This window comes from Microtus ochrogaster, chromosome 16 (assembly GCF_000317375.1).
Source record: "Microtus ochrogaster isolate Prairie Vole_2 chromosome 16, MicOch1.0, whole genome shotgun sequence".
NCBI classification, from domain to species: domain Eukaryota; kingdom Metazoa; phylum Chordata; class Mammalia; order Rodentia; family Cricetidae; genus Microtus; species Microtus ochrogaster.
The window spans coordinates 17,493,774-17,503,202 of NC_022018.1; positions in this window are offsets into that span (position 1 = coordinate 17,493,774).

Consider the following 9,429-nt stretch of genomic DNA (forward strand, 5'->3'; position numbering starts at 1 on the left):
GGTCCTCTTCCCAGTTCTCTTGCCTCGTTGTAACTCTGCATCCACTCAGGGCTGGTGGTACTGAATTTGGGGGCAGGACATGGGGTGTTTATGAGCCTGACTGCAGCCCCCAGCACAGCAGTCAGTGGTCCCCGCAGATGGCCTGTCCTGCAGTGTTGAATTTGAGGTCTTAACATGCTCACAGCAGCAGAGTTGCTCCTGTCAGGTTTGCTTAGAACCCACATGTGACCTTTTTTCTGGGTACTCAGTCAGTCGTCTGCAGGCTGTAAATTATTGGATTTACAATAATGCAGGGATCGGGAGACAGCATTCCGTGGGGACCAGTGTTGGTCCATGGGTCCGGTGGCCACTGCTTTGGTTTCAGCGGGAGAACCCAACTATAGTTTGAGTTTAAACAGAGTCCAGACCCTCCATTTGCTATTTCTTTTCTTCACTGACTCTGTCCTGTGCTTCCTGCAGCCTTGACTGCTACTGTTTCTGCCCAGCTCAGCCCTGCTGGAATACTCTGAGCTTATATTTGTGGAGAGATACTGTGCCTTTCTTTACCTAGCATTTGTTTGGGGCACTCCAAACACACAACATGAAGACAGAAACAAACATTATCTGTGCCACATCTTGTATGTGTTGACTAGTCTAATGGGCACCAAGTGGGCTGAGGGAGGTTGAGTGACTGCTTGGGCACATCATTTGCGGCAATCCAGGATCCAAGCCATTTCTTTAGCCAAGTGCATGCTGCTCATCTTAGCTTCCTATATCTGGAAAAGATAAGAGAACCCTATTTAATTAGAAAATACGAAGGCAGAGTTCTTAGAATACTGCATGTTTGTGAAGATCAGGTGCAATTATCCATTCCAGTACAGCATTCAACTTGTTTAAGCAAGTTGGGAGTTTATTTTTTATCACCATTTGAATGAACATAGAAGTAGGCAGTCCAGGCCTGGCCTCTTTGTAAAATGGAGATGCTGTCCCAGAATCCTCATGTAGTTGCTTCCATCCTAAAGGAATCCCATGGACCAGGACGGGTGTTGGAGTGCCAGCTTTCACCAGCATTTCCTACATAGCTATCGAGAAAAATTCTCCCCCAGACAAATTCATTCCCTTGGAAGAATTCTCCAGGAGGTCGTACATTTATAAACACATATTCCATTTCTAAAAAGTCAAATGGTCAAACTAGCTCCAAGGAGGTCCAGAGACTTATCTATGTAAGTGAACGCCACTAGAGACAGTGGCCATAGGTATTGCCTGGCACCCAGGAGGTTTGGCATTCTTTCCCTGGGGCAGATGGACACTGGTCAGGCAGTAGGGCAGAGGAGCATGTGTAACTGGAGACGGAGCTTTTGTTTCCCGGCTGCCCAGACCCGAATAATCACACAGACACTGTATTAATTACAACACTGTTTGACCAATGAATTAGGCATATTTCTAGCTAGCTCTTACATCTTAAATTAACCCATTTCTATTAATCTATGTGTCACCACAAGGCTGTGGCTTACTGGTAATGTTCTGACATCTTCCTTCTTTGGTGGCTACATGGTATAGCCTCGACTCTGCCTATTCTCTCTCTCTCTCTCTCTCTCTCTCTCTCTCTCTCTCTCTCTCTCTCTCCCTCCCTCCCCCCCCCCCCCCCCGTTCAGATTTCCTGCCTGCCTTTACTCTGCTAAGCCATTGACTGAAACAGCTTTACTCATCAATCAGTAAAAGCAACACATATGCAGAAGGACATCCCACATCAAGCACGTATGTGCCAGATTTTGGGAAAAGTTGTTGAGACAAGATTTTTCCACCTGAGCACACTGAAGATCCATCTCATCAAAAACTGAGCATGCTCAGAGACAAGGGCACTTTCAGGAGTGTTTCACTGGCACCAAGGACCAGCCATGGGCGAAAGGGGCAGTCTACAGGGACTGTATGACACATTTACAGACCCCGGGACACATGTGGACTGGGTGGATTGGCCAGAGAACAAATCTAGGGGTGGAGAAAACCAGCAGAGCGCACACAGCCCTGTAGACTGATTTTTCTTCAGACCGTCAGCTCACAAATAATGACATGGAGACTTATTATTAATTATGAAAGGTCGGCCTTACCTTAAGCTTTTTCCTAACTAGTTCTTACAACTTAAATTAACCCATATCTCCTAATCTACATTCTTTCATGTGGCTTACACTGCCCTTCCTGCTTCCTCTGTGTCTGGCTGGCAACTCTGCCTTTCTTCCTCCAAAGATACTCTCTCTGCCTGGAAGTCCTGCCTACCTATTGGCCATTCAGCTTTTTATTATACCAGTCACAACAATACGCCTACATGGTGTGCAAATATCCTACAATGCAGCCCCTATTCCCATTTACTCCCTGGAGGCACAGACCTCTTCCCCTCAAACACTGCTGAGTCCACAGGAGTTTGCATGAATCCTTGCTCCTGCAATAGTGGCTCAGGGTTCTTCCAGTGTGGGGTGAGGCTTTTTAACTGACTTAGAGACAAAACCTAGTTTTGTAAATCTAGTTTACATGAGTTCCCTGAAGCCACTAAAGTCTATATAAATCCTTGATAACAGAAAATCATTAGGATTTTAGGAGGTGAGAGGGTCAATACAAAAAAATCTCACTCTCTAGGCCATGCTGGCCCTGCCTCTGTGTTCCCTCCCGAGCCTCCAGAGCTGGGGTTGCAGGTGGGCACCACCAACCCTCATCATTCACCTATCTTCCTGGCCCTTCCTGGTTTTTCTTTATACTTCTCCAGTCGCCCCTCTTCTGCCTCAAGTCTTTTTGTTTATTTGTTATATTTTTTGAGGCAGGTCTTACTGTTTAGTCTTGGCTAGAATGGAATGTACTAGTTAGACCAGGTTAGCTTCAAACTCACAGAGATCTGTCTACCTCTGCCTCCAGACTGTTGGGATTAGAGATGTGTACCACCGTGTCTGACCTCCTGTCTTCTTTTATTCATACGAAATAAAGCCTGTAATACCTATTCATCTTTATTCATCTTATTCATATTTATTTTACTTATGATGAAATCCCATACACCTTGATTTAAACAACAGGGCCTTATTCTTCTTTACGGCTGAACAATACTCCATTGTGGAGATATACCTCATTTTATCCGTGCAGCCACTAATGGACACCTAGGCTGGTCCCTGACCTGGTTACTGGGAACAGTGAACAAAGCCAAACTTCGCAAGTGACGAGCGAGTCACAAAACGATGGCGTGTGAACTCTAAAGGCAAAGCATGATTTAAAAAATAAAACAAAACAAAACAAAAAAACAAAACACTTCCACCCTGCTCACAGCAGAATGTCAAGCTAAGGGAAGCCAGCTGCCCAAAGACTCCCACGCAGTCCCGTGGGGACCCACACCAGCCCCGGACAGACCTTCACATAACAAGTCACATGTTGGATTCCGCTGCAGGATGGTGGCCTCCAAGCCACAGCCCCACCCCACTCCCAGAGCAATGTGGATACTAGGTGCCGCCTATGCTGTTAAATGATGAGCGGCCTAAGTGTGATGGCGACTTAATCAGAAGATTCACTGTTTTTAAACTGCTGTGTTTAGCAAAGTGGAAACTGTATTTATGATGTTGGACCTCGAATCTGAGAAAGTTAGAAAACCAAAGGAAAACTCGTTGCTGCTGTTGAGAGAATAAGTATAGAACTAAGTCACTGCAGGGCCTCACATGGGCTTTCTTCCTCCCTGGCACTTCCTATCTCTGTCTCTGGGATCCCGAGCCCTACACTGGGCAAGCACCCATCACTGAGCCGCACCTGAGTTGCCCTGAAGAACACACATGCGATGATCCCATCATTTTGACCTGGTGTCCATCCTTTCTCTCTTGAACTAGGGAAGAACAGCGAGGACTGGTGAGGTATGACCTCTGACCTCTGTCTTTGGGAGAGGCCTTTTATACGTGAACTTAGGTGGATGAACACAGGGCTGCAGAGTTCACGCCAGAGTTTTAGAGTGGCTCTTCCCTGCAGAGGTGTGTCTCCCTGAGGACGGCTTGACAGCTGTAATTGCACCCATCCCATGCACACAGGAACATACTGTGAGGAAAAGCTAACCTCTGTAGAATGCTTCATTTCCTTTTTACAATGACTGAGTTACGTACTTCCAAAGCACACCTCAGTGGCTTCACTTACCTCTGAAGCAACAGTTCAAATGACAGACAGAGCTGTCGCTTAGTGAAAGGGTCACGCACCACACACTGAAGGAGTGTCACCCGAGCACATACATCTGCATGGCCAAGTGGGGCTCACGAGTACACCTTGACCACCTTGCTCATGATCTGTGATTCTTCCATTACCATTGGCTTGAGAGAGGGATGCTATCCGATGGGTTGCTTCTGAACACATACACATACATGCTTGTGACAAAGTCTTGTTATGTAGCCAAGGCTGGCCTCAAACTCAAGGTCATCCTGCCTCAGCCTCTTGAGTTCCGCCATAACATGAGTGCATTATACCCAGCATTATAAACTATTTGGTTACTATAAAGATGGAGACCAGGACATGCATTGGAGTTTGTAAAATGTAAGTTGAAAATGCAGCCACACGTCAATGTATAGAGAGTGTGTGGTTGAAATGATAAATACCCAATCTCTATCATTTAAGTGCATGTCCCTTGGTTGGTGGCCCTGTTTGGGGAAGACTTAGAAGGCGTGGTCTTGCTGGAGGAACTATGGCGCTGGGGGCAGGTTTTGAGAACTTAAAGATTTGTGCCATTTGAGTTTGTTCTCCTGACTTCCAGCTTGTCCTCTGAGTTATACTTGTAGCCATGCCTGCTACTTGCTGCCCTCTGCCCCTGCCAGGATGGTGATGGACCCTTAGCCCTCTGGATTACCAAGACAGATGACCACTATGGTACCTGCTATCTTGAAGGTTTCTGTTGCTGTGATAAATCATGGCCAGAAAGCAACTTGCGGAGCAAAGGGTTTTTTTTGTTTTTGTTTTTTTTTGTTTTGTTTTGTTTTTTTTTGTTTGTTTGTTTGGTTGGTTTGGTTTGTTGTTTTGTTGTTTTGTTTTGCTTTGGTTTGGTTTTTAGAGACAGAGTTATTCTGTGTAACAACTGACCTGACTGTCCCGGCTGTCCTGAAACTAGCTCTGTAGACCAGCTGGCCTTGAACGCACAGAGGTCTGCCTGCCTCTGCAACCCCAGTATTGGGATTAAAGGCGTGTGCCGCCACACCCTACACAGGGGCAATGGATTATTTGGCTCACATTTCTTAGTTTATAGTCCATTGAGAAAAGTCACGGTGGAATGCTGTTTATGGCTTGCTCGTCCTGCTTCCTTACACACCCTAGGATAACCTGCCCTGGGGTGGCACTGCCCTCAGTGACCTAGGCCCTCCCTCACCAAACATTATGTAAGAAAAATGGCCCACAGGTTTGTCCTTAGGGCAATCTGGTGGAGGCATTTCCTCTACTGCAGTTCCCTCTTCTCTAATAATTTAATAATTATTTAATATGATAAATACAGAGGAATGATGCCCAAAACCGTTTCCAGAGGAAATGTGCCGTCTGAAAAGCAGAATTGCTGAAGGGGCATGGCAGTCCTGGGCAGCACATGGAAGCCAGATTATTCACGAGGGACCCTTGCCATGTAGGAGAGGCCTCTGAGAAACAGAGAGTTCTTAGAGTTGGATGGTCCTGGCCCCTGCAGCCCTTGAGGAGAGGACAGACACCTTGAGTACTCAGCATAGGGGAGGTGGCCTGCGTCACCGAAACACTAGAGGGCAGTGTGTGCTTGTGCCAGGGAGGATCTCTGGCGAGAGGCACTTGTGGCCTGCCTGGAGATCCCAGTCCTGTGAGGCAGTTGGCCACAACAGCCTCGCACAAAAGAGAGACTCTTAGGGGTCTGTTCTTGGACTCGGGCTTGGGAAGTGTGCCTTACAGCCAGATAGAGTCTGCAGCAAGTGGCACCTTGTGATCTGGGATTGACAGGCTGCATGGGAGGAGCTTAGCACAGTGTGCCCTGGGCAAATGCACAGTGCTAGCCAGTAGTCATCCTGCTAACCAGGAAAAGAGGTTTGCTGCTGTTTGCCTGTGTTACCCCCGAAGAACCACGTGGCAAAAGCCTGGTCCCCAGCCGGTGCTGTTGGGATGTACTGTAGAACCTTAAAAGGTGACTTCAGGAGGCTGGGAGTAAGGTCATGGGGGCTAACCTTGTCTAAACTTGTGGTACTGCTCTTGGCGCCATTCAGGAGTGCTGTCTCACAAACCAAACCACTCTAGTGTGCACCCTGTCCCAGGAGTCTGCTCTGCGAGCGCAGGGAACAGTGAGGCTGGCTCTGTTCTGCTCGTACAGGAGGACTCCAGGAGTTCATCTCCCAGTGTTCACACTGAAAGCGCTGCCCTGGAGGAACAGCAGTGGAGGCGGGGAACAAAATGACAAGAACCTCCTAAGGGATGCAAATGTCCTGGGCACTGAGGACAACAGGGACCGATGAGCTGGGGTCAGACTGTCATGACTGTCCCATCTCACTGCCCGTGTTTAGTAATAAAAGAGACTCCGTGAAGAAGATTCTAACTTCAGACTGCTCTGCGTGTGTGTGTGTGTGTGTGTGTGTGTGTGTATGCGCACGTGTGCATACATGCACATGCCATGATGCACATGTAGATAGGTGTCAGAGGACACCTTAGGGGTCAGTTTTCACCTTCCACCTTGTTTGACACAGGGTCTCTTGTTGCATACACCAGGATAGCCAGTCTTCAAGCTCCCAGAGATCCTGCTGTCTCTGTCCCCCATCTCACCACAAGAGTTCTAGGATTACCGATACACACTATCCTGCTCAACTTCTCAATGGGTTCTGGGGATTTGAACTCACGTCCTCACACTTGCCACAAGGGCAGCAGCAGGCACGTTGTCTACTCAGCCTTCTCTCCAGTCCTTGCTTAAGTCATTTTTAAACAGCTCCTCAAGATGATGCTAACAGACTGGAGTCTGAGGTTGGGATTCCGTTCTGAAGCACTCAAAATGGTAATGGCTGTCCTCCCTGGACTCTGCAGTGTGGCCAGCCCCGCTGGAAATGTGCTGACTGTGCAGACAGTCCTGGGGCCACTTCGCAGGAAGAAGGGATGTAAACTGGCTCCCACGTTCACACTGCACCTAATGCCTGTCATTGAATCGATTTCTCTGAACAGTATTGCTAGAGGGCTTAGCCGCTCGCGTGACTCCCCTTTGCAGCACACGCTGGTTCTAATGTACTATGTTGCTCAGGAGGGACATCATGTGACAGAAAAGGGCTAAAGCCATACAGCCCAGGACAGTGGTACGGCTAGAGAGAAGACCCCAAGTAGGACGTGGCTACACAGAACTCTGGATGAAGTCTTCTTTCCTCTTGATTGGATAATTTTAGTTTTGAATCTTAACGTTTTTATTTATTCCATATTTAATTTGTATGCATAGCATGTGTGAGCCACAGCAAGGTCATGGGACAACTTGAGGCCACAGGTTCTACCTTGTGGATGCCAGGAATCAAACTCAGGTTGTGAAGCTTGGTGAAAAGCACCTTAGCCATCTTTATCATCACGAAGTCATCTTACTAGTCCAAGTATTGGCCTTCTGAGACAGGGTCTTACTATGGCCCTGGTTGACCTAGAACTTTAAATTGTCCGGTCTTGACCTCCAGAGTGCTGGCATTACAGGCTTGTACCGCTCTACCAAGACAGAAATTTAATCATGGAAAACAAGACTATTTCTGCTTTCTTTATCACTAGAAGTTGTCAGACACAGTGCCTAGCATGCATTAGGCCATGAATGTCATCATGAATGTAGCTAACCCTTCCTGCCTGTGGGTATTAAGACGGTCTTTAAAGCCTTTGCAATGCTGTCCTCTGCTGGTTAGCTCTTGAAAATGCTTGGTAATGTCCCTCAGAAGCACAGGATGTAGGGTTTAGAGTGAAGACTATGCTTATCTACTGTGTGTAAAGATTGTGTGTCTGAGGAACTTGTACTGCACACCTGGAAGCTGTGTGTGCTGCACATCTTGTCTGTGTATTGTGAATGTTTGTGGTGAGGGGTACGTGTGTGTGAGAGAGTGTGTGTACCCACTATTATTTTTGCTAGTTGTTAACTCCATAGTGGCTCTCCTAGCTGACCAGCCAGCACCCCCATTGCAGTAAGACCCAGGCCCAGTATCTACCGGCAATATGCAAGGGAGCCTCAGGGTCACAAATCAGGGTCCTCAAGCCTCAGGAGGTCTTTGCAATCGTGAGCCTACTTCTCAACCCAAAGCTCTCAGGAGGTCTTTGCAATCGTGAGCCTACTTCTCAACCCAAAGCTCCCAGTCAGTACACACCTCTGTGAGCTTTGGGAAGCCTGGAGCAGGCAAGCTGGCTCAAGTCTGCTCTTGTGTCCTGGGCTCGTGACGAGCAGCTTTTTTATTCAGGCTGGGGCTAACATTTCTCAGGGAGGATGTGGTGAGTGAGTGGGGGCCTCTAGTTGGGAGAACTGGATCCTCCAAGGTGGAGGTGGCCCTTGTGCTGTGCTGCTGAGAAAAAGATGAGCCATGGAGGAGTAATGACTGACTCTCCCACAGAGCCCAGGGCATAGTACCGGTGCTCTCCCACCAGAACTGTCTGCACTCCTGGCTGAATGGCCCTTCATACTGGAGCAGAAGTGGGCACACACAGAGGGATGTTCAACAAAGGTGGGGCCAGACATGCCATTTTTACTTTTGTAAGAATGACATGAAATCACATTTCTCTAGAAGCCAGATAGACAGCCCAGGAATCCTTTATAGAGATTCTAATACCCAGCTTTTAGATAGCTAACCTACAGGTGGACAGCTTGCAGATGGCCTTCCTCATCACATCTTCTTCTGTCCTGAGACTTCCCTTAGCCACCTGGGAGGGAGAGGAAGACATCCTGGTCCTGGCCCCGATGTACCTTCAAACGTCTGCATTCCTGTTCATGCTGATTCAGAGTTTCTGCTCCTGGGTTGATGAGGACAAATCCCAGTCTTTGCTGGTTCTCCACAGAGGCGACAGCTGCCACATAGAAGCACCCCTTCAGTGGCAGCTGGTTTTCTCAGACTGTAACAGATGCCTATGACCAACTTCAAAAAGAAAAGGTGACTTGTAGCTCCTGTGGTGGAATACATTATTCACCTCACAGCAAGGAAGCTGAGGGGGGAGGAAGGGTGGGGTCCCCCAATCTCCTTCAATGACCCAGCCCTTTCTTTTTTTTTTTTTTACATTTTTATTTTTATTTTATTTTTTTAACTGAGAAATAAATAGTTATTTATTTACGAATAAGCAGTCGGGGAAAAGGAGCAAGGGACAGGAGAAAAGGGGCAGACACAGGTTCGGTGTCCACGTATATAGTATAAGAGGCCACACCCCAGTAGGCGGGTAATTACAAGCTGCAAATCCTCTAAGCCTAATACAAAATTATATATGATAAGAACAAATATCCTATTCTAACTAGCTTAAGTTTTG